General features: G+C 53.3%; 1 protein-coding gene across 1 annotated transcript in view; it reads left to right on the forward strand.

The window, feature by feature from the left end:
* The first annotated feature begins 5,576 nt into the window (after nucleotides 1-5,576).
* LOC117652997 (probable G-protein coupled receptor No18) overlaps nucleotides 5,577-25,368 on the forward strand; it is a 99,804-nt gene continuing 80,012 nt past the window's right edge. Inside the window, exon 1 of the mRNA XM_034398317.1 lies at nucleotides 5,577-5,710. The gene's annotated coding sequence lies outside the window, so the exon portion shown is untranslated. The remainder of the gene's footprint in view (nucleotides 5,711-25,368) is intronic.

Below are 25,368 nucleotides of genomic sequence, written 5' to 3' on the forward strand. Positions count from 1 at the left end.
CGCGGGTCTCCTGAAAGAAGCTTCTAAGCCAAGAACAACGACCAGGCTAGGGTACGTAGAGACTCTTGTTTACTTACAAGTGAGTCTACCACAGAATGAGCCAAAGTGTAACATTACAGCTTTCTTGAAGTGCTCAGTAGGAGCATAACCACCCTATCCTTCAGATCTGAATACGTGGGTAAGTTTTCTTTACGAATCAAGAACGGCGCACCTTAGTTTTGACGGAACCATTGTGAATTGTAACGGAAGTTCAGCGTTGCGACTAAGGTACGACTCGTGGAACATCGGACAGGGCCGTCCGCGTCCACCCCACATCCACGTCCCTTGCACTCCGGCCGGTTCATGACACACGTGCGTGTTTTTACAGGCGCTGTGAGTCATGGGCCTTAAAGGCCTCCTCCATGGCGTCCTCTGCGACAATCACCAGGGTGGCCTCGGCGCGTTAACGGGAAAGGCGGCTAACTGGCGTCGACTAGGCCTCGGCCTCGGCCAGGGTCTAGGGACAGGGTCTAGGGACAGGGCCTGCAGCAAGGCCTCGGCCAGGGCACTGGGGGCCGCCCGGGCGTGTCCCCTGTCTTACCCCCCGGACAGCTAATCAGGGCTCTTCCCCCGCCCCTAACTCCCCGCCCTGCTCACCGCAGGCCCATCTCGTGGGGTATGGCGTTACGCACTGCACACAGACACAGACCACACACACACGCACACAGTGATATTGCCCGTCCTTCGCCGAACTGGGCCCGATAAACGAACACCCGCGTTCCACCCAGACGAGCCGCAGAAAGAAAGCTCGTTTTGGTCGGATCGCTCGCGGCGGCCCGCGGGCTTGATCCGGGCTCTGTTTTGCCTGTGCGCCGGCAGCTGTGTGTCGTCGTCCTCGTCAGGCGTATCCGTGCCTCCAGAAGAAAGGGGAGACGTGCGTTGTCTCCCGACCCGGCTGCCGTGGGGCCAACGACTGGGCGGCACACGTCGCCTGTAAAATAAACAAGTGAAAGTCGAACTTCTGGCAAATGGCAGGCAAAGTTTTCCGCTCTAGCCGGCGTTCGGCCTGCATCAAAAACTCTGATTGAATTCGGGGGTGAATAATCCGGTCCGTGGACAAGGGCGACGTGCCGATGCCCGCCGCGCTGCCCGTTGCCCGGCCTCGTACCGCCCTCCGCGTCTCCTCACTCCCCCTTGCTGGTTCACTTGCGGAACCCAGCGTCGCTCGTTTTCTGTCTTTTCATCTAACCCTTTTAAATTTCATGACACTGAAAGTCCAAGTGCGATTATAAATTCATATTTCACAAGGAAGGGTCTTTATCGCACCTTCAACGTAATGATTAAGTTGCCGAGGTATGAAATTCATTGCATTTCAACGCATTGGCTTTTTATTGCTGTCAGAGATTTGATTGAGTGAAAATGACATTAGCCTTTTCATCGCAGCTATAAGCCTGAAACTTTTCTTTGCTAGAATGTCAGTGCAACAAAAACAGTTTCGAGAGAAAAACGTTGCTCACAACGTGCACAAGTTTACCTTTTCAAAATAAATGGCCTAGTTTATGAAAGACCGGGTAAAGATCCGGTCTTTCGTTTTTCAGAAGAAGATTTCGTTGAATGCAACGGCGTAGCATATATCCATTTTTCACCTTGATCCAAAATAATTTTGATTGGCTCAGCTCCTTGACCTTTTGGATTCATTTAATGTAGCTTTTTTCTGAGTACGGGTAGAGTTTGTTTCCGTAAGTCACTGGCCGCAGTACTGCCGAGACTGCTAAGAAAAACTACTACGCATGTGCCCCAATTCCTCGGCCTGTGTGTGTGCCTCCCTGCCGTGCGCTCCCCCCCCCTTTCCCCGGCCACAATTAACTCCATTACTTTCTTTATTCACTAATAACACACGCATGGCACGGCAAGGCGTGGCCGGTGTCGTCGAAACACATTACCGAAACAGCCTCCCCCCACCCCTCCGCCTCCGGGCGGCGGCTGGCCGACTCTTAATTATTTTTCAAAGCAACCCAGCGTGTCTGTCCCGCCACGGCGGGCCGTAGGCAGCCGGGAGCCGAGCGGAGTGCCGTATTTGGAGGTGGGGGTAAGCAAGCCGGCCTTACGCGCCTGTCGGCCAGACTAGCTGACTATAAGCTCCAAGCGACCGCGGCCCAGATTAATGACAATCAATTAAATCGTGAATTCGCAAGATGATCTGAGTTGACGCTGTTCATAATGTAGGCACCGGGACCGAGAGGACCTTCTTCTCTCATGAAGTAACCATTCTTCTTAATAGCCCAACTTTCCTCCGTTTCTTTTTCCCTTGTCACAGTTTTTACCCGGGTGTTTTTTTCTGCCGACTGAACTATACTTTATCACGCGCGATGTCTAGTAGTGACACAATCCGATAAAACCGAATGCCTGATTTGTTCCACCATCGGCTGACAGTCTGACAGTTTCGGGGGGTGAAATATGTCCATAGAGTCCGTGCCAGCTGGAGCGCCGGACTGGCTGTGACGAGGATCGGTCGCAGCCCACCTAGCCGCCTTTCGAACCACCTCGGCCGGGAACGCAAACACTTTCAGACTGATTAGCTACGCACCGAACTTCGGCAAAGTGCCATAAAGGGTGAAGTTTCAGACACAGTTGTCATTATGCAACGCTTATCAAGTTAACGCCTATTGAGACTGAAAAGAAAAAAAAAAGATAAGAGGATAAACAAAAAATTTTATTTCATGAAACAAGTTGTCAACGTTTCGGGCGCTCTTTGTTGGCGAGCCGCTCAAATGTAGCGTTGAGCTGGAACAAAATAAAGTAGTTCCATAGCGCTCCAGGGTTGGGGGCTGTGGGTGCACTCGAAACCTACCCCCGCACAACTTGCTTTACTTTTGTCTTTTAATTGCCAAGAACAAAACAACGGTAGTCAGCCAAACCTCGTTAGCTGCAGTGACAAAATCTAATTTGGTTTTTATGTTGGCGTGCCTTGCCGGCCCGTGTGCCGGCCAGGCCGGGCCCAGCCAGACACGTACACCCCCACCCCCGCCTCCCTTTGCATCTAGCACAGCCCAGAGCACAGCTGTCCTTGAGTGGAGGGCCGCCTCCTGCGGGCCGCAGACGTGTTGAAACTAAGCACCATTCAATTTGGTGTTGTGCTTGAATATTTCGTTTCCGAGGCGAGAGAGGTGTGATTGTCGCGTTTAGGCTTCGTCCACGGATCTTAATTCAACACGAAAGTCATTGAATCAATAGACAAATTTTTACTAGTCTAGGGACATAGCATAGCAGTCCATAAATTTGGAGACAAAATAATCCTTGTCCTGGCTTATCTTACAAGGACTGTTGTTTCACCTTCCAAGCAGTCAAAGTCAGAACACGCGGTGAATCAAAAGAGAGTGAAAAGATAAAAACAAGGGGGGATGGGGGAGCAGGCTGAGAACTGTCATGTTGGCGACAGAATAAAAACGCCTGTCTGTGATTTATGCTGTTGTAACAGTAGGACAGTAGCAGTGCTGCAACATTGTTCGTTCGGAATACCACAGCTTCACTGGCAGTCTTGATCCTAAAAAGAAAAAAAAAACGCACAGGGCTCTGTTGTCACTGAAAATAAGAGTCATAATCAGGACTAAAATTTTTGGTGAGGTATTCTGTATTACCCAAATTTGTGGGAGACTCATTTATGAGAATGAATGACAATCATTACAGGTTCCCTCGCCAAAATTTGGGTCACTATTCAATCGATAGCAGACACCCTTTGCTCAAATTTTGGTAGGGATACCTTCATTCCCCAAATCTGGGAGGTAACGTCATCCACATTCGGGTCATAAAGTATACCTCGCCCAGAATATGGCATTGAAAGACATTCTTAGTGGTCGCTCGTCGCGCGCGTCTTCCCCGGGCAGCGTGGCCGCAAGGGTGGGAGGTCTATCGGCAAGGGCCTCGCCTCGCACGGCCTATTACGGACTCAGCGTGCCAAGATCAAGGGACGCTCCCTCCGCCCACGAGGACCCGAGGAGGTAAACAGCTCGATCGCTTCCCCGTAGGCCAGCGGGGCCGACGGGGCCCCAACCAGTCCGTAATCAGGGGGCAAACAATATTGCGGATTTTAATAAGGTTTATGAAACAGCAGTGGCGCGTCTTCGTTCGCTGACGAAACCACCGCCTGGAGTGAAAAGCCGCGCTGGGCGGCGCTCTTCATGTACTTTCACTGTTATGAGTATTGCCGTATTTGCGCATAAGCTGTGCATGATTTAGTACATATTTTGCTTTAGTAATTTTAATATTGTGCGTTTATTTGAGTACAAATTTGTTTATAACATACCAAAATGCGTCATTACATCATTTCGTGTGCGGGCGGCGCAGAGGCTCAATCGCACAGCACACATCTTTTGCTGATTTTGCGTGTTTTCCTGTTAGACCTTTTTTGGACGTTTAAAATTTCCGTTCCCTCTCGAAAACCGCAAGTTTCTGAGAGGCATTTTGCTACCATCATTGCTGCTATATTCTTTTAAGTAATCATGGGCTAAGCCAAGCCAGATGGGCAAGCTTCCTCGGCTGTTGGCCAATCTACATAAGTAAATCTGCGCATCCGGATAAAGTATGCATCCATAACAGAGAGCTAGCCTCAGGGTCTTCCTCCTTGCTGGCTTTACCACACATGCGAAAGGGAAGCACTTCCTCATGTGACAGCAAAACATCTCGGCAAAGATCTGCAATTTATCTTATTTTTGGCGCGCTACTCTGCAATGCGAGGTGTCGGCAGACTGGCAGGCTGATGTGCTGCTGACAAAGGGATGTTCCAAAGCGACGTGGCATGAGCGAGGCTGGGAGGAAGAAGGGCCATCGTACGTTCGGAGGGAGCAGAACAGCTAAAGGGTGGGGTTTTTATGTGACCGCGAGGTTTCGCATTGCGAACGACCCTCACAGACCATTGAAAACTGAAGGGTGAGAATTGAGAATTCTGACCAAATGTTGGCTAGTTGTCACCGTTGTGGTTGAATTGACACCTAATTTTTTGCATGAACTGTTCTACCACCCTATATGACACCACTACATGGCAAGAATTCTGTTCCTTGCTGACTCACGATCACGATTGAACAACGCTTTCATTTCCTTTGGCGGTGCCGGGCAAAAAGTTGGGGGCGGGGTTCAAATTTGCATTCTTTGTGGCGTGAAGGACAATGAAAATCCTCTCCGTGGTCCCGAAGCAAGCTCATAGTAGCGACTTACCCCTTTCCCCCGGCCCCCCGCCGCCCGGCTACCCTGCATGCCCCCACCACCGCGCCACCCCGCCCTGCCCCGCCCACCCAAGCAGTGCGCGAGGCAGCGGGCCCGAGCCGCGAGCGCCGCACCGCGCCGCGCCCTGTCCGTATCAGCACGCTGGCCGAGCGGAGCAGACAAGCAGACGCGGCTCGGTTCGGCAGCGCGCTCGCTCGGCCTGCTCGGCCCGACGACGACTCGCTGCGCTTCGCTTCGGCTCGGGGCGCTCCGCCTCGCTCCGCCCCGGCCCGGCCCAACCCGGCCCGGCTCGCCCAGTCCGCTCACACGTGTTGACCGCCTCCCCGGTGCCGCACCGTTCGCGCCGCGCCGCCTTACGCAGGGAAGTCCACCGCCGCGCCGCCCGGTGCCGCCCGGTGCCGCGGGCCGCCCCAGTGAAAGTGAACCAGTGTATCATTTGCAAGGTGCGCCGCTGCGGCCAGGATAGCGAAGACAGTGTCTGGCGAGACGCCTTCCCGTCCGTGCCCATGAGGTAGGTTGTTGTCGGCGTCTGGGAGCAGTGCGCGCTCCCTGGGGCCGAAACTTTAGCCCATCAACGGATTATCCCTGCCCTTTTAAAAGAAAAAACACAAAAACTACCAGTGTTCAGTTACAAAAAAAGCGGGATAAGTTTCGAGGGGTGAATCATTACCGTACCCATATGTAACGAATGGCCCGTGCTTGTATATCTATTTACCGGAACAAACAATTTTTTTTTGCGTGCAGTTTGGTTAGTTTGTGACAGTGTTTCTTAAGGGTGAGGGTGTCCTCCTTCGGCCAGTATGTCAGAGTCCCAGATTTGAAACGACTCACACACGCAGAGTGTGTCTCGACGTAACTTTGTTCCTCAAATAAACTTGTGATTTTTATATGTCCGGTCTGGAATTTGTTTCGTTTGTTGGCACTCGCGGCGTGTATGTGTGTGTGTGAGGGTGTGTGTGTATGTATGTGTCTGTGTGAGATGACCGCATCCTCCATCGAGATGCCGGACTGGCAACTTCGCGTTGCGCCTCGGGGACGCGGCCAGACGCGGCAGGGAAGGAGTTGCCGGTTGTTTTTTTCTCGCGCCTCTCCGCTCCTCTTCACCGCCCGGTTTTCCAAACAAGTTAGAGACTGCCCCCTCAGGACGCCCCTCCCCCCTTTCCCGTCCACTCTCGGCCGCAACCAAACAATGGGCGTTTTTGAAAAAGGCGGGTGCGTAATTGAAGCGAAAAGCGTTCATTAAAATGCCGGTCCATTCCGGGATAATTAGCCTCCAAATTCTTGTAGCGTCGCGCCCTGTTGTTTTTTTCGGGCTCCTCTGCCTGCAAAAGTTTCGCTAATGGTGTCCGGGCCGTACAAAAAGCCACGGCCTTCGCACTAAAGCCCTTGTAGATTCTGGGTTTGCACGCCATGGATTAGTTTTGTGCAGCCATAAGGCGGTCGGAATTTGGTTTCAAGTACCGATGATTTCGTCCAAAGACAAAGGTTTGCTGTCCGTTTCGTTATTACTTATGGACGGGAAGCAATATCTGTGTACTTATATCCGTACATTTAGGGTTCAGACAAATTTAATAGAAATGGTTTTATGCTTTGGGTTTTATGCAACGTTGCCATATTATGAGGGTAATATTCCCCGGATGAACCTGAGTTAAATGTAATCATGTCAACTTCAACGTGCCTACTTGGCAACTTCTCGCAAGCAAAGCCGAGATATGGCGTAGCAGGCACGCTGAGGTTGACAACTCGTTCAACACCTGTGCATAGTTGGAATTTTTGCCTACGTACGCGGCCTTGGCCACGGCGCCTGCCAGGACGAGGGTAGGCCGGCCCGCCGAACGCGCGCGCTGTGCGTGTCTGCCTACCCTCGACTTCGCAGGCGCTCGGCCGAGGACCCATTCGACAGGTGCTGGCAAAGTAAGAACTTTTGCTCACCTTTAATGTAGCAGCACTGGTCACAGGTCTTGACTGTACTCAGCGGAAACAAGCTCCGGAGCTGAGCCAGCCCCCAATTCCTCCCCCGCCGTTACAGGATGCTGGTTCTAACGGGATAAGTTGAAGCTTTGAAAACCAAATGATCGTAGAAGCGGAAAAAGGGAATACTTTGACTTTTCTCCTGCACTAGCAAAGAGGGTTGAAGCGAGCAAAAGTCACTATTTCTCCTTGCAATTCCACGTGGCTATTAGCAATTCAATTATGAGAGCACGCGGGGGCGGTCCCTGTGTTCTGGTGAGCCCTGCGGCTACATCGTCTTCTGGCGATTCACGAAACAAGACGACGTATCGCAGTGTAGCCGCAAAGGAGGGAAAACCAAACGCCGCTCTGCTGGCGTGGGCTGAGCCGCGCTGCCGGTCAAGCGGCTGTAGGCTGTAGTAGCCTTCAGCATCCCTGCAGAGCGCTTCGGTTCTGCCTCTAGGTTAATCCGAAGAGAAGCCAAGCCTGGTGGATGGACCGAAACGGCCGTGTTACCCTAGCCAGAGGCTCTAACAGCCTCATCGTTCGCTCCTCATATGCACTGTGAAAAGTCTGCAGTTAATCTGCTTCGTGAGAAAGAGGAAAAAAACACTGTAGAATCGCAACTTCATACCGCAAGCTATTTTCTTTGCGACGAGCAACTACGGGTATTTTCAAGATATTTTTCTTTTTACATATCTTAGTACGTACTACTCACTTTCTTCGGCATCTTTTAACAACGTGAAAACTGGACTGAGAATTTGCTAGGGAATGCAGTCAATGAGACGTCGTTCTTTTGAAAGTCTAATGCAGCCCCTGGGATACGGACCCGTTTTTCCAGGGTGATTCCAGGTTCTGCTTTTGCCGTGCACACCAAAGCCGTCTAACGACCTGCGTCGTCTGGGCCATCAGTCCCAGGGCAGTCCTGTCCCGTACTTTGAACCTTTCCACTATCACTGGACGCATTACTCGCTGTCCCGTGAGGATATTCGCACGCTGCGTGTCCCCGCGGTGTCCCCCGAGCACGCCGTGCCACTATCGGTCAGATTAGGATCAGATTAGACACCGGCGCGCGCCGGTCCGGTTGCCGGCTGTCGCAGGCGAGACGGTTGCCGGCTGTCGCAGGCGAGACGGTCGTGTGCACTGCGCACCCCGTGACGTGTCACACGCGTCACCGAATCGGTGCGTCCGTGCCAAGCGAGATGCAGCCATTGTCGGAGGAGGGGGAGCTATTTGGCTTTGCGCGCGATGATGGTGGTGCCATGGCCGTGCCACGGCCGTGGCGCGGGCTGGGAAGGATATCGAACGCCGTCCATTGTATAGTGTGTGACGAGGATGCACATTCGGCGCCACACATACATGAGCTCACATACACACACACGCGCAGACAGCGGGCAGACGGACACTCATACATGCGCCGCCAGACATACCCACACACACCAACACACTCACACACGAGCAAACACACGGGCTCATCGCCTAAGCCGCTGTCCGATGCTGGCAGCATGACATCGGATGGCTCGACTTTTGAATGGCAACAACACACAGTTTCGAATGCATGGAGTGTGAGGCGAGCTGCTTTTTTTGTTCCCTCTCCTTTCGACTTGAATGGCGCGACGCTACTGTCCTTTTGGTATTGAGATAGGTCATCCACGTGGCCGTGGATTCGTAGCATCGTTTTTCTTCGAGCGCGGCAGACCCTTTTCAAAATTCTATTTAAAGACAAAAAAAAAAAAAATTGAATCATTTGACTATTTATATTTGATTTTATACATATAATTGGCTATGTATTTTTGACTACAATTGGTCATATATTTGACAACATGATTTTGGTATATGTGTCGATACCGCGGCAAACCGTGGTTCACAAAGGAACTCTCGTCGTGGAAAATTTTGAGTGAGGTGCGTCGCTGAAATAATAATAAACTAGGAAAAGTGTGTGTGCCTCTGTGTATTTGCGTTTGTGTGCGCTCGTGTATGTGTTCGGGAGACGCGAGGGACTCATGGCCCGTGTGTGCTTTAGGGTGATGGCACACTGTGCCGCGGCCAGTGCTGTGAGCGGCGGGCCACCGCTCAAACATGCATCAAAAAGCTGCGCATACAGGAGAGATACTCTTTTTTTTTATCGAGGAATGGACAAAAATGTCATTAGATCAGTTGCAAGAGTTCTGGTGAAGTGTTAGTCAGTCCGATACTTAACGTGAAAAATTTGAAGGGAAAAAAAGCTACAGAATATGTTTTGCTGTGCGTTGTTCCGACCTAAGCTACCCGCCGGCGAGAATGGCTGGAGGTAAATTAAAAACAAAAGCAATAACACGGGCACTCATATTTAATAAAATACACGTCCAGCGGGCAAAAAAATGCCGCGCGTGTTCAAATGTAGACACGTCCATTTATTATTAGTTTGAAATGCAAATGCTGCATTATACTGCAATCTGTCGGACAGCAGGGGTAACACGGGGTGCTGAATGCCAAGCACGCCCGGCGTGTCAACAGGCCGGAATCGAGTGTTGCCACGAGTTGTGCCAAGGGGCTCTGGACGGGCATTGAATAATTTCACGGTGTGTTGTTAGCCTAAACAGCGCGGCCCATGCGACGCCAAGCACAGCCAAATCTGTAGTGGACCTAAGGAAGCGAAGGCCGGCCGGAGCCGCGCGCTGACACGGGTGTAGTAACTCGCCAAGTACACACGGCTGAATCAAGTCGGACAGCAAGTGAACTCGCCGGTTTAAAAAAAAGTAAGGTTTTAAAAATCCTTTTGATACGTTTGGTCAATCGAGAAAAGTAACGTGTCCGCAAGGAAGACAGCTGCAGTCCCACAGTGGGTCAGAAGATCGGTGGAGGCGGCCGAAACTCCAGATGCGTTTTAAGCTTCAGAGTTGCTTATCAGTACCCGAACCGAACGTGTGACTCCACCAATGGATTGCTCTCCGAACGAGGGGTCTCGACCGCCTTCTTTGGTCTTGTGGCCCACTGTGTGTCGGTGCCCGTCCGTCCACACCAAACAAACTACATTGCGATAAGGACCGACGACCCAAATGTCTTTAAAACATCAAAAACAACAAAACTTTGCATACAAAACGTTCTAGATGACGAATGTTCATTTATGGCAGCAATTAGACAGTGCACGCCGACCATGTTCTGCGGTTCACAGTGGGTGCGCGTTTCGGAGAGCCCTGGCCAGCAGCTCATAATTTCACAGTCCACATGGCAGGGGTACGATAAACGAAATCAATTTCCGCCCCCTCCGACCCTGCCCCCGCCGACGCCACGTCAGCGCCTAGCTCTCTGCCCGGCATAAGGCATTCCGGAAAACCCGTTTCCAACTCCAGCCCGGCTCCCCCAATGACACAAGTGGCGTAGAAAATTTGCTTTCCCTCGGAAGGGGAGGGTGGGCTGGAACTCTGCAAAATGAAGTCCCGCTTCAGGCCTTCCAGGCTAGAAAATGATCGTGTGAGTTGTACTGGAAGCAGACACTGAAAATCAAAAAGTGAGACGCCCCTCTCCAAGGGTCGAGACATAACTGTCTGACCGAATAATGGTACACTTTGATGTGTGGTCAACAAAGGGAGATATCTTCTAAATCTCTAAGAAAAGCAAGCGCCAGTGTCGCTGATGTCTGACGTTTTTCACATGGAGAAAAGCTTTTTCGGTGATTAATCTGCAAACGACCAATCTTCGGTTATGCTTTTTGCATCGCTGAAAATTGGTCACATGTCTCGCCCTTTGAATTTTAGTGGAGTCAGTACAGTCTGGAATGATTAATATGCAGTACAAAGTCAGCATCGCCACAAGGCTGCAACGTAGTGTAAGTCCTCGCTTAAGCTCTTCGCCATTTTTCCTCAGTAGACTTGTTGATCCCCCGCCTCGGCCGGCCGCAGATATCCATCATTGGAACACGGAGGCAGGGCTGCAGCACCCCCGCGATATGCATTGTGTGGGAAGGCTCGCAGGCCATTCCGCTCCACCGGTCTGGAGCTGGATGCACCTGGCTGGTCCGCCCGCCATAGGTATCGGTCAATAATATAGCAGAACCTTAATCTCGAATATGTTTCGTTGGACTCCCACAGGAAAAATAAAATGTAAGGGGTGAGTTCTTGCAAAAAAAATCGAGCACCGTTCCTTACGAAGTAGCGCACTAAAACGTAAGACAGCCATGTTTTCAAAAAAGGAAAAAAAAGAAAGAAAAATGACGTAAAAAGTTAATGGAAAGCTCTTAAAACACCGACATTGATGGACCCTGCCCTTCCCCAATCTGGCCGCCAGAGCGCGCGGCCGGCACTCACTGGCCCACCGCAAGGTGAGCTGATTGGACGCGACCTGACCCACTTTCAGTTACAATCTCGTTAAAAAGCCAAAGACTCCAAAGTACTCGTGGTGAAGCGACGGTGGCGGGGCGGCCCGAGTTTGAGTCGGTGAGACCGTCGCCTCGCCGCGGAGCCACATACAGGAGCCACCGGGCAAGCCACCGGGTCGATGCCGACGCGCTGGCAAAAACAACGCCGGCGCAGCGACTCCTGCGGCCCTTGCCAACCGAGCTGGAACCAGAGATTGGATATCGAGTGGCGAATGGCTATCGCTAACGGTGTGGTGTTGTTCGGAAGTGATGCGGCGCAGCGAGGCGCGAGCTTCGAATCGCGGTATCGGTTGCGCGATTTAAGGGTGTCGGGGTTGACCCCCGTCGGGTACAATGGCCGCGAACGCGACGCTCTGCAAACCGAAGTGTGCATGGTTGACTCTCGATAAGAGCCAAACAGGCATGCCATAAAAAGAGCGTACATGATAGGTACACTCTGATGCGCTGTGTTGTCGTATGAAGCAGGAAAAGGGTGTACTTGCCATGAACACACTTTTGTTTCACAGCATGACTCGCTATCAATCCGGCAATAAACGTCAACTTTCAGGTTGACTGAGTAAGAGTCAACCGTCTGCGCTCCTCAGTTTGCAGGGTGACTGGCGCCGAACTCGCGACGGTGCATTGGGAATGGATTGTCCCTCCCGATGTTTGGCTTTGGCGCTGCCGGCATCTGAAAAGCGCCCTCTTTGGCGAGAGTGTGGGCAGGGCCTCGCCACTGGCCGGCCGGACGCCGCCGTGCGCGGGGCGAGGCGGGATGGCCGGGCCGGTAGGGACGCGGCCTCGGGCCGTGCTCATTGCCAGTCGCCAGCCACGCGGAAATCGCCCGCGGCGTGGCGGGGCGGGGCGGGTTATGGCGTGGCGTGGCGGCAGAACGGGACGTGGGCGGCGCGCCGAATCTCCTCGCGGAGATTGCAAAGAGCCCCTTTGGCGGGGAGAAATGGCAGATGGTTCCTCGACGGCCGGCCGGCCCGGCCGGCCCGGCCCGCGTTCCCGGAGCCTCACGGAGCCTCGGCGTGCCGGCCGGGGCGTGTCCGCGCACCTTTATCCGCCACTTGCCCGCGGCCCCCGACGACCGATTTCGAGACTCGTCGCTCTGTCTCTCTCGCGCTCATGGGACGTCCCGTGTAGGTGCGAGAGAGACAGAGCGACGACTGTCGGTCGGCCTCGGCCGCCTCAAGGGCGCGGCGAGCGCGACGAGGATTACCGCTTCGGCAGGCGAGGCGGATTGGGGGATTACGCGTAGGCGCAATCTCAACTACCGCATGCGGACTGATAATGAGGGTTGCGCGGGCCGGCCAGCATGCCCGGAGGTGGAAGCGGGGAGGAGGTGGGGGAAGGGGGCTGAAATTTGGCGCAGTGGGCGAGGCGGGCGGCGAGCGAGCAGCGGTCCGCCCGGTTTTGAGGTGGGACGCGGGGAATGGCGAGTACAGTACCGCGTATATCTTGTTTCTGTGTGGAAGTCTGTCTGTGTCTGTGTGTGTGCGCGCGCGTTTGTGTGAGTGTTTCTGTGGGTGCCGGCGTGTTCCCGCGAGAGGCGAGGGAGGTTCGGGTGTGCGTGTATGCGTGCTCGGCGGCCCCGTGTATGTGTCAAAGTCCGCCTTCTGGGCTTTTGTGTGTGTGTGTGTGCCTGTGTGTGTGTGGCCGAGTGCCATCCGTCGGAAGGTGTGGTATGCCCCTGCGGCAAAAAGGACGTCCACAGCCCCTTCCCCATCTGGCTGCGAATTGACGGTGGTGTGTGGAGCTTCCTGTTGAGCCGCGTTTTCTTGGCCAAACCCGCGTTAATCCCCCTACCCCCACCCCCAACCCTTCCGCCACGACTATCTCTGCAGCGGGGTTTTTCCCTCCCTCCCTCCCCTCCCTCACTCCTTCCCCTTCTTGTGGCGCTGGCACCCCTCCGGGCCCCGCCGGGCCTTCCCTTTGGGGACGCACACACATGCAGCAGTCCATTTGTCAGAGCGGCGAAGCGGCGTGCATGTTTCCGGACAGTTCGGGGAAGAGGGGGCGGTGCCGCGCCGTGCCGCGCCGTGCTACCTGTTACGCGCTCTAAATACAACGCGGCGATAACGGCGGGGACGAACGGCCCGACACACGCCAATGTCACACACACGCGCGCACACTCACACACACAATACTTACACATTCACAAACACTTTCTCTGTCTGTCGCTCGTTCTAACATGCACACACACACACACACAAACACACTTACATTCTGTCCGTCTGTCTGCCTCTTTCTCCCTCACACACACACACACACACACACTCACAGACGCACGGGACATGGCGCTCTTTCCCCGAGTGCCGGCGAGCAGCCTTTGCCACGGTCACGGCCGTAGTTTAGTGGGGTGTAAGCGTTGACAGTGGCGAGCCCGGCCGCGGCTGTCCTGCCAATCAAGACCCTCGAGGGCGTGGCTGGCCGTGGCGGCGCTACGCTGGTGCGGATCCAGAAGGGGGCGTCGCTTCCCTGAAAGGTGGACAAGAAGTCACACTTTGCCGCTGTTGGTGGGCAACTTCTGTGACATCGCGCCTGCCCTCGAACGCGTCTCTGGACCCGCCCTTGCGGCGTGGCGAGGTGGCCGTGACACGAAGCTTGCCCGGCGGCGTAAACGTTCGGGGAAACTGTGTGCACTAAATGCAGAGGGCCCTGGCTGTCCGAGGCGATGCACCGTCCTGCCGCTGCCTTAACCACAGGGCCGCTGCAGGTTCAATTCGAGGGACGTTTTCTTCGCTCTGTCTCTCTCGCACCTGTAGTAAGGAACGCACCTCGAGTGCGAGAGAGACGATGGAAACGACCCTCGGGTTCAGCCTTCAGCGGCCGTCGGATGGATTTTTAACAGCGGCCTCTTCGCTCTATGCCTTTCTCTCGCACCCATTCGCGGGGGCCTGAGAGAAAGACAGACGAGGGCACTGTTCGGAATCGATCTGCAAAGCCGCACGGCGCCGCCGTCTTCTTTGCGGTCGGGGAAGGGGCGCGGACGGCGAGGGGAGGGGGAGGGAGGTCTTAAAGTCCAAATAAACAGCGATCCGTTACGCAGCGGCGTGCCGCTCGGAGTCGTGTCAAAGCGTGGCGCCCGTCTTTTAACTACGCGCCTGAGTGGGGGAAGTAGTGCATGACGTGGAGGCGACGGCGAGGCATTCGCCCCGGGCAGCGACCGTTTCCGAGAGTCGTTTTCGTCGCTCTGTCTTTCTCGCGCTTGCACTACGGGACGCCCCATGAGTGCGAGAGAGACAGAACGACGTAGACGACTCACGGTCTGCAGTGGCAGCTCGGCGCGGGGTGCGTGTCTTGTCTAGCCCCTGTCAGATCGTGATCCGGCCTGAAGGAAGGCAACAAGGCCTGAGACTCCACTGTCTAAATGTTTGCCAAAATGTGTGTGCTCTGTTAAAAGTAGCGCAGTTGTACGATTCATTGAAGCATGCAACAACGCTTGGTGACTTTACGCTTGAAGTCAAGCGAAGGCAAGAGATTCTTCCAGGCATCCAGAGAGGAGTAGAAATAAGTACTGGCCTAGCATAGCAACCACTTTGTAAAAATGGCATAAAAGTACGCCTCGCTTGCAGTGTTTTCCCCTCCGAAAAGAAAGCCTGGATTCACTCCTGACGCGTGATTGGCTTGAGATGCCCTGTCCAAAACATCGCTATTGTCATAACGAAAATATGCTGGGCTCTAGGCCATTTGCTGGAGTTTTCTCGAAGGACACGTAGGGCTCGTTCGTTCGGGTGGTGCTGGCACATTTTTGTGCTATCCTCAATTTTCTCCGGGGAAAACAACTTGAGGAAGAACCTGCTCATTTCAAGGAGACTATTCTTGCATTTCTTCTATTGGCGTGCTTTCTTTACACGACCAATTTCACCAGGCCTCACGACTCGATATTGACTCAGCTCAGAGTGTTTATCGAGGGGCACGACTTACGATTTCCAGGCCATGAAACGTTGTGGGAAGTGGGACTCGCTCGTGCCATGATATTGGGCGAGCGTCGCCTCTGGAGATAACTTCGCATCGCAGCACCCGTCATGGGTTTAGCCGAGTGCTGCTTCGCCGGTCCAGACCTCGCCCAGACCGCTACACCGTAGCCAAGCTCGGCAAGCGGCAGCGTCAACAAAATCCAGGGTCTCTGGCCGTGAGTAAACACTGACACAATAATAACAAAATTCGTGGGTAGAACTGAAGCGTTTTGCTGTGACTTTCGTCAAGCGAAGTTGTCTGTTTAGCTCCTCTTTCACTTATCTTCAATGCATGGGACCGATGTGACACTTTCCTATCTTTTCATTTCAAGCAAAATCTTCAAGCGTAGTTGCGGTTTAATGATGCGTACAACTACGCTTCGGCTGTGTTCCAACTTTATTACCATACAACGATATTTATGGTTGAGTTTTTCGACCAAGAAAAAAAAATTGCGTAAACCTGGGACTGTAATTCTATTTTCTGTATTTTCAATTCCCGTTTTTCGCTGCGCACGCGGTAGTGACTGGCCCTGTCGGCACGTGCCATGCCGGAGGGATGATCTGGTTCGCGTGACCACTGCCCCCACGGCTGTAGGAGCGTAGCGTGGGCGAGCTCCTGTATCCGTTTGCAACGTGAGCGTAGCAATAGCGGCCTGGCGTAGCATGGCGTAGCATGGCATGGTCTCCTGGCCCGTTCGGCTAGAAATAGCGGGGGTATTGTCGGACTGCCGCTCAGCCCAACACAACACGCGCGCGCACACACACACGCGCTCAAAGGGAAACAAAGCGTCCCGGTGAACCGCTGGCCACCGCGACTTGCTATACCACTCCATGATTCATGAGGTACCTTGAACGCAACCCCAAGAAAGGGGTTCACCTCAGGAGACCGGGTACGCACTTACCGTCTAAGTGAATCAAATAATGTTTTGACCGAGGGACTACCCTTTCTGGGAATCGTGTGCACGTTTACAATCTGAAAATCATTAAAAAATTAAAACAATTTTATTAAAAATGCGTACAGTTTTAATTGAAAGTCATCGTTATGTTGAACAAAAAATCACTAAAAACCACTGTGGGGTTTGTTCGGAAATCTGGACTCCTGTGTGCGCCAAAATATCGCTATAGCCGCAGCACCTCGGTTGCGACCCATGCAGCGCAATGCGGTCTTGGCCTTCGCAGTGTCACGTCACCAACTTCCGCGCGAAGACACTCAGCACTACTCATTAGCTCGAGACGGCGTTGTTGTCGCACTCCACGCACGCCCCGATTCGCGGCGCGTCTCTGGAATCATTGTCAAAAGTGGCAAAGCCACGGCGAAGGGAAAAGTTAGCGACCCGTGTTAGCCCGGGTGATGTAGCGCCTTGCGCGCGGAAACTCATCCCAGAGTGCAAGTTTTGCCGTCCCTCAGCATTATCAGGGTAAGGGACACACGCAAACAAAAAATAAGGGGGCAACACCTGGCGAAAGTCATGAACTCTCTGCAACACAAATTCCACTTAAGGCGGGCCAACTTTTGGGCGTGTTTTTTTGCACGTTTCGAGGATCGCGAGTGCTGCGAGGAGTGTGCTTTGCGGCATTCGCTGGCCGCATGCTCAGATTATTAAAGAAGACTCAAATGATTTGTTTTTTAACGTGTTTTGATCTACACGCGGTCGTTCGTAAAATAGATTTTGTCTCCAGGAAAAGAATGGCCATTGCGTGATCACACTCACATTTTAATAAATGAGGGAAATGAATTAGCAGAAAAGAGGATCTAATTAACACAGCAGAGCGAAGAGAACGACTGGAGGAAGTATTATTTTTGTCTCGACAGCCACTTTGGCCACCCCACCTGCTTCCTCGCATAACGGCGGGGGTGGGTAGAGGGTTCCAAACGGACCCTGAAGTGCTAGTGTACCCGCCTTTTGTCTTTCGCTTGCTACCGCAAGATGGTCCGCGAAAAAAGAGCGTTCCCGGCCCTTATTGTATGCAAGAGTGCTTTCATTCTTCAGAGAAATAGAGAAAAGGAAAGGGAGAGAAGGAAAACAAACAGTAAGAAGTGAAGAAACGCCTGGGAACAAAAAGTGCACACTTCATTATCCCGAGGGCGTTTAAATAGACTAAATGTAGCAGGCTATCCGTTAGGCACCTGCGCCGCGCCCCGCGTCGCCCGCGCTGTAACTACGCGGTTAATTCGGATTAATGGCCGTGTAGGCGTTGTAAAAAGGCGCAGAGGCGTAGGGTGGCCCGGCGTCCGGATGGGGAGCAGGCAGGGAAAGAGGCCCAAGGGGAGAAAAGCAATGGTGACCATAGACAAAACGAGGGAGGACCAAGGGCTCGCCGAAAGCGGTGGCTAAGGCGGTATGCTAAAGACCAGACAAAAACCATGGGATGGCTGAAGTGGGGAGCAACGCAAGGTCAGTGCAAAGGAAATAACAGCAAGGGAAGAAGCAAGGTGCGATAGCGAGCCCTCAATAACCAGGAAGTATTGAATCGCCGCCGTGCGTCGGAAGACTCCCCCTCTCGAACTGCTTCCCATTGATATTTATTTTTCGTTGTCATTTTCCCCCAAGGAAAGCAAATTTGCGCAACGCTAGGGCCGTCCCTGGAGCGCGATGCTTGTTGATCTTCATCATTACGCTGTTTGACATCGGCGACTTCTTCCCCGCCAGTGATAGGGGCGCGATCGATAGCAAGGCGGACGAATAGGTCCTGGGTGGAGAATGCTTGCGAGGAGTACTCGACCTGGAGTGCCGTAAATTGGTGTCCCGGGGTGATTTCAACGTGCAGCCAAGCAAAATTTCCACTTCCAAAAACATTGCCTCCCGAAATATTAAAGAAAGTGTGCCCCGAAGCAGCGCTATCAAAACAAACCAGGTGTGACCGTGTTATCTTGCTCCCTGCGCATAGTAATTGCGTCTCGCCCCAAACGGTGGTGACACGGAGGGTTCGCTCCCAGGTCGATTGTGCTTTTGTGCCTGCGCCACTGTAACGCGCGTTGTTACCGGGGCGAGTTGACCCAGCCTGAGTGGATGCCCCCCTCGGAGTTCCCTACTGCATAATGCACTTTTATTACTCGACTCCTGGCGAAGCGCGCTACAGAGGGAAAGGCTGGTGAGCTAGCTGCCGCAAGAATTCGCACTGTGACGTTGCTGCTGTGAGCGCAATCAATCAATCGCTGATTAATCCCGGATTAATCTTATCGGTGCCAGTTTTATGTCGGAGAGCACTGAATCTCATTGGAGTATTGCACACCACTCGGTGATTCACGGAATGGCCGTGCAGTAAGAATAGAAACATTCTGCACTTAGAGATGCGTTTTTAGCCAAGCAATCTGAACACCACGTGATGTGCACTGACCTATACTCCAATCAAACTGATAGTACCCCTGAGTTCTGGCGCCTTTGACCGCGAGTACTCTGGGGCCTGTCCAAGTTTGCTAGGAGTATAGAAACAAAGCAGCCTGGATACTCATTACATTTTGTCCCACAAAGCGCAGGCACATTTGAAACTGACACTGATACATACTACACAAAGTTCTACCAACCTGACAACCTTCGGCATCTCGTCGACGGGCTTTTCGTTCATCAAAGGTTTATCAAATTCGCGCTCTATGGTCCAAGGAACGAAAAACGGGATCTACCTGTCTGCTTGCGGGGCAAAGCGGGCCTCTGAGGGGCTGCACAAGGCCAGTAGTCTGATCCCGAGAGTCTTGTTCATCGCCCTGTCTCTCGCATCTATATACGGGACGCCCCATGGGTGCAAGAGAGTCGCAGCCACGAAAACAACTCTCGGAACCAGTCTGCGGGGCTGGCGAGGTGAGCAGCTATAAGGTTGCTCTGAAAGGAAAGCACTGACGGTAAATGGCTCGTGCACAACTGGCGTCGTGGGGGCGGGGCCGTGCCGGGGCCGTGCCGGGGCCGTGCCGGGGCCACGGCAGGGGTTCCAGGGGCGCCGCGACGGAGCCACTGCCTTCTCTCGCCGCACCGGTGTGTTGGCGTCCATACATTCGCGTCTTCACGGTGAACGCATCGGACCGCACAAGTTTGCCGTGTTGATTTACGAGCGAGTTCCTCCGTTCCTCCCGCGGCCCGTAATGGCTAAGGGCAGGACGTCGCCGAAGGAGGGAGACCCAGTCGGGCGTGGCGCTGCTCGCGGCCCCAAAAACACGGGGGAACTGCGGATTCCTTTGCCGACCTCAGGAAAAAGACATATTCTCAATTTCTTACGGAGATATGCCACGCAGTCATACCACACTCATTCTCAGTAAGTTAGTCTACGACACAAGTCTATCATCACTCAGAGAAATTTGTTTGAAATATGAAAAAACTGGTCATAAGTTATTGAGGACACTTTACCTTAGCTGTGGTCAAGGCTGTGGTGTCAGAGTTCGAAACTCTTTGTTCGTATTACGAAGAAAAAGCTCTGTAGGAGCTTGCGAGTGTAGTTTCTCCCTGGTCAAATATTCGCTTTGAAAACTGACTCCACTGCGTTGCAGCCGCTCGGCCAGAAAATTATCTGAAAATCACTTAATTTGGTTGAGGACGGAAACGGCTTTGCTTTTACGTTTGAAGATTCAGACCACTAACTTAGGCAACAAAATTGGTGTGGGTGTGAGAATCCAGACCTTGTAAATCGTCCAAGAAAGGTTGGAGCGGAAGAACGACTCAAGTTCGCGAGATGTCTCACACTGCATTGCATAGAGGCCACAAACATGATTCCCGCACTCGTTTGGGGGCGAGGCAAGGCCAAGACCGCCGCGCTATTCCACCGCGTCGAACCGAACCCGCCGCCTTGTTTACGGACGAACCGAAACACGGCATTCGCACGCCATCGCCGGCCTAGGCACGACCGGGGTGCGCTGCGCGGCGCTGCGCTCTCTTGGGGGCAAATGGAGCCTCGATATCGGGCCGGCCCGCCACAGCAATACACACGGCCACAAACTTTTTTTGTTTGCGCCAGATAACTGCTGACACTGCACCACCGGCGGCACCGGCGTTGTACGCTACGGCCCTCCCTCCTTCCTTCCCGCCTCTTCCTAACTTTTCCCTCTCAACTCCAGAGGCTACATCACGGCGCGGGGATGTTCGGCCGCAGAGTGCCGCCGCCGTATCCGTTTTCGCCCACGCTGTACACTGTGCCGGTCCGAGCGGCTAGTCCTGAAATCCATGAGGCCTATGCACCCACATCTCTGGGCCTCTACGCCACAAACCAACGCGTCTACTCTGCAAATGCAGACTTCTTACAAATGCATATTTGCCCAAGTACACTTGCAACATGGAGTGACGGGGCCGAGCATGCAGTTGTAGGTGTGTACTCGTCAAGCATTTATTTGTACGTGTATACTCATAGGTGTGTACTGAGAAGACAGTTATGTAGTGTACCAGTGCAGTCTGAATCTTGTCGCTCCGTCATCCTCGCTAAGAGGAGAACCGGACTGAGCCGCACTGCCGGGACCATTTCTCCGCTATGGGGTTATTCTAACCGACTGTGCCACAGTCCTTCCGACTTGTCCAAACCGCGTTCGCAGCACACCTCATGCACGGCACGCTCCGCGCGGCGAGCGTGCCAGACTGCGTGCCACACGCCCGTCCCCTGAAAGCGCCTGCAATTAGCCACTAGTTTGTGACGCGCCCCTGCCTTTGAATCAGCGGCTGGCTCCATGACAGGCCTATCCCCAACTCGGATCAACATCATTTTGCGAGTTTGCAAGTTGGCAATGCGTGTGTGCGCGCTGGGAGGAGCTGTTGGCCGCTTTCCTATTTTGCCTGGGGCGCCTCACTGCGTCCAGTCAGTGTACACCCCTGACTCCTGTCAATGCCTGGTTGCAATCAGTCACATTGCAAGCCGGCACAAACAAGTAAATGTGCAGCATTTCTTACGCTTTCCGTTACATTGTCCATGTAGGCCTAATCGTAGTTGAAATTCAGTTTCGTTACCAGTCAGTGTACACGTACACGTACACCGGTCCTTTTTTTCTGGTGATGGACCCCGTGCATTTTGCCTCACTCACCTGTTTTGTCTGCAGGGACATGATTGGCGAGAACTGTTGTAAAGCAAACGTTCGACCCACATTTGTTTCTTGCCATTTTGTTTGCCAGTCTAGTCGCACTGTACTCGACCCGGCAGTGGCTCGGTGCATCGACTCCTGCAGGCCTCTGCCCAGTACCCGGAATACATTAAGGAGACCGCCCCCTCTGGCCCCGAGGTACTCTATACGTTCGCCCTGGAAATGGCGTGCCGAGCCGGAGACGGCAGAATCACACTGACCGATACTCTGCTAAAGTACAGGGTGCTTGCAGTGGAGTTCGCGAATAACGTGTCTGTTTTTTGCAGAATATTTTAAAGTGTTAGGGTTAGTGTGAAATTTTGTGAACAAAGACCGCATAAATGTGCATTCCTTTTTTTACCCCTTATTTGGCCGTTCGACTTTTTTGTTGCCTGAATGCCCTGCGTGTTGATTGTATCAATATTTGTACAATTAATGTAACTCCCCCTACAATGTTTTCTAGTTTTTCATAGTAAAAATGCGAAATTTGTTTTTTTTTTTAAGTTCCTGTAACTCACATACGATACCAGGGACTTTTCGGCTGACATGACCAGTGGCTACGACGGGGCGGAGTGGCACGGAGTGGCAGCCCTGTTGCGCTGGCGTGCGGGGCGTGCTTTCTGACACGCGCTGCCTCGTGCCTGGCGGGCTTTACGAGGCGAGGGCGTACCGTAGCGCTCAAGGGATGGGGCGGGGTGGACTGCTCTCAGGATGATGGCGAAACACACACTACCTGGCGAGTCTCTCAATGAATATCCCCGGGGCGAATCTCTGTGAGGGCCGGCCATGATTGGCGCGCCTAGGCAGCCCGGCAGCTTTTCCGGCCAAACGACGTCTCATCCGGTATAGAGGAATGAAAAGGGGCGAGGGGGTTTCTATACACACGGTGAGTCCGCTCTGCAATTCCCTTGATGCGCGCGCGCTCTGCCGCGTTTTTCTGCCCTGGTCCCTCTTTTTCCAGCGCTAAGACGAGAGGCAAGAGTGCCAGTCTCCACACACCTACACATGCGTGCTTTCTCACCCTGGCTCACGTACTCTCACTCCTCTTTCTCTCTCTCTCTCTAACTCCCTCTCGTGCTCCTCACACTCTCACGCACAGTACACAAACACGAGGAAAAATCGAAAAGCGAAAGGACTTGACAGACTACGCTTTTTTTTCGTAGGATAGGAACATACATACGTGAGCGAGCGAACCCACCACGCTCAGACCACATGCTCAGTGCTGTGGCGCGTCGCCTGAAACAAGGATAACATGACGTCGAAAACATGAAAACATGCTTTTGATAAAATAAGGAGCGCGTAGAAAGCACCCCCCCCCCCCCGTTTTCGTTGTCCCGCGGGGCTCCGAACATGAGGTTCGGGTCGAAGTGTGTTTAAGCCCGCTAATGGGTGCCCATCAAGCACACACCCCGAAAAGCCATCCCCGCGAGAAGCGACGCGGCCGATTTGTTGATTGCAGCTCGTAGTCGCTGTCGTCGACGGTCTTCGAGGCGAGTTGAGAGGCGGGACGTGGAACGACACTTTGAGCTCACTGTGCTCGTTACCGCACGGGCAACGGCCAGACTTTTCCCCTTCTCCGAAGTCACTGTCTGGCCGCGACACCGTTACTGCTCGTGAGGATAAGCCCCTTGCGGCCGCACCAATGGTTGCAGAAACAATGTTGGCGGCGCGACGACGTGACAGCGCGAGTCTCTGCTGTACCTACTGTGATGCTTGGCGTACCGAAGTGGTGAGGCTCACGAGGTCGGATCAAAGCGGACACACCGAGGACACACGCAATGCTTTTGCACAAATTTTGTACAAAACTTTGCTCGAAAAGTCCATCTGTACAAAATTGTAACGTCTCTGTACACATTTTGTACAAAAAACAACAAAGAAAAAACATTTGGCGTGTGGCCTTCCTGGAAAACGCACCAAGCTCCCTTGGAGAAAATCCGAACGTGGTAGTCTATCGTGCTGCTCTTCAGCGCAGAATATCAGTGTAACAGGCACTGGTAGCTAGCACGGCGCTGTACTCCACTCATGTTCGTGGCACTCTTCCCCCTTCTTTCCGGTCAGGTTTGTGTAGCTTCGAATGCGGCGGCCGTGCGGTCCTGAGCGCGCACACCCTCCCCGAGCGTCACCTAAATTGTGACAGGAGCGTAGCGATTCCGCGAAGAGTCGTTTCCTTGCTCTGTCTCTTTCGCACACCTACGCGACGCTCCTCGAGTGCGACAGAGACGGCGCGGCCGGACGACTCTTCGGAATGAGCCTGCTGTTGCCGGAGACGCGTGCAGCGACACAGCCTCAGCCCCAGGCGGGGAGACCGGGACAGCTTGAGCGGCTTGCGCGGTAAGCCGGCAAATCGACACGCCCTGCGCAACGCGCAACGGGGTGGCGCGCCGAGGCTCACCGGGCGAGCCTCCCTCAACCGCTGGCAGATCCACAGAGCCGGTCGGATCCAGAGCTGGCTTGAGGGAAGGGCAAAGCAACACTTTTTGCCTATTTATAGGGGAGAAGTATGGCTTTAAGCTTATCTGTCTGTCAATAGGCCAAGAGGGGTCAATCGATCTTTCGCCCACCCACTGCACTCGCGCTCTGCCACTTTGCAGCACTCGATAAGTCCTGCCGCACTGAACACAATTTTTGAACACAACTTTTTACGCGGTCTTTTATCTGTTTGAACAAGCAAATTTTTTCGTGCAAATTTAGACACGAAGCACGCATTTGTGCAAAATATTCAATCCTAAAGACTTAATGTGTTACTTTTCCTCTTTTTAAACTTAAAAACTATGTATTAGTTTGCCTCACATGTTTTTGCCATACGTTTGAGTCTCGTCACCCCGTCCGGACACTTGCAGGCCATGTCTGTCGTCTTCCACGCGGCGCTCCATCTCCAGGCGCTGGGTGAGCCGGTGGTAAGGGAGTGGAGAGGGGGCATGATGGGGCATGATTTCCCACGGGCTGCGCCTTGGCGGCAGTGGCGGCTCTGCATTCGATTATCACTTGACGGAGGCCGGCTGCGATCGGGCCGCTCAGAACCCTGACCTGCCCCTCTCCACCCTTCCGCGCCTTAACTCGCCCGCTTCCACGTCGGGTGAGTGCCTCTCACTTGGCCGTTGCAATATTAGTGGCCACACTCTGCAATTTATGGTGGCCTCTAAGTTTAAGACTTATTCTGCTTAAAAGAATGACTCATGACAAATTTATGCCATAGTTGTCACCACCCAAAAAAGCTTTCAGGCAGTGAGCTCCCTTAAAAGTACCATAGATTTGTGACGACATTGTTATCATTTTCCAGGTATGAAAAGCCATCCACTGTTTTGTCATAAAGTGGCAACAATTTTTTTCTGCGCTCGCACGTGGGTCAGGGACCTGCCTGCCAAAAATTTCAAAAAGACTCTTTTAAAAAATCTCGTAATAATATGTTTGTGCATCGCAATATTTAATTGAAATCTTTCCAGATCTCAGCATCTTGGGTAGGAGTCTTGTCTTTTCATGGGTCTTTTTTATTCAGCAAATCTCGTAAAATGTGTGCCCTTAAATCGTCATGAGTTTCGGCGGAGATTTTCGAAACGATCTGCACTTTTGGGCCGCGCTGACCGGCGGGGCGTCGTAGCCTACTGCTGCCTCCATACATAAATCCCACACGCCTTCCGAACAGCATAATCAACACAGACGCATAAATCTGGCATGCGGCGAGCGAGGGGGCATAACGTGTCACCAACAGTTTGCGCGGCGGAGTGCACGCACGGAGGGGCTGGAAGACGACCCGGGGAAAGGGGGATGGGGTGGGGGACGCAGCCAGATGGCACTGAAACTCTGCTTTACCACACGACCAACATGACACATCCTTCTGATTGCGTCTACGCTTGCAACCCCCGCCCCTTCCTCACCCCCCTTCCCCCTGC

The sequence above is a fragment of the Thrips palmi genome, unplaced genomic scaffold (assembly GCF_012932325.1).
Source record: "Thrips palmi isolate BJ-2018 unplaced genomic scaffold, TpBJ-2018v1 HiC_scaffold_8, whole genome shotgun sequence".
NCBI classification, from domain to species: Eukaryota; Metazoa; Arthropoda; class Insecta; order Thysanoptera; family Thripidae; genus Thrips; species Thrips palmi.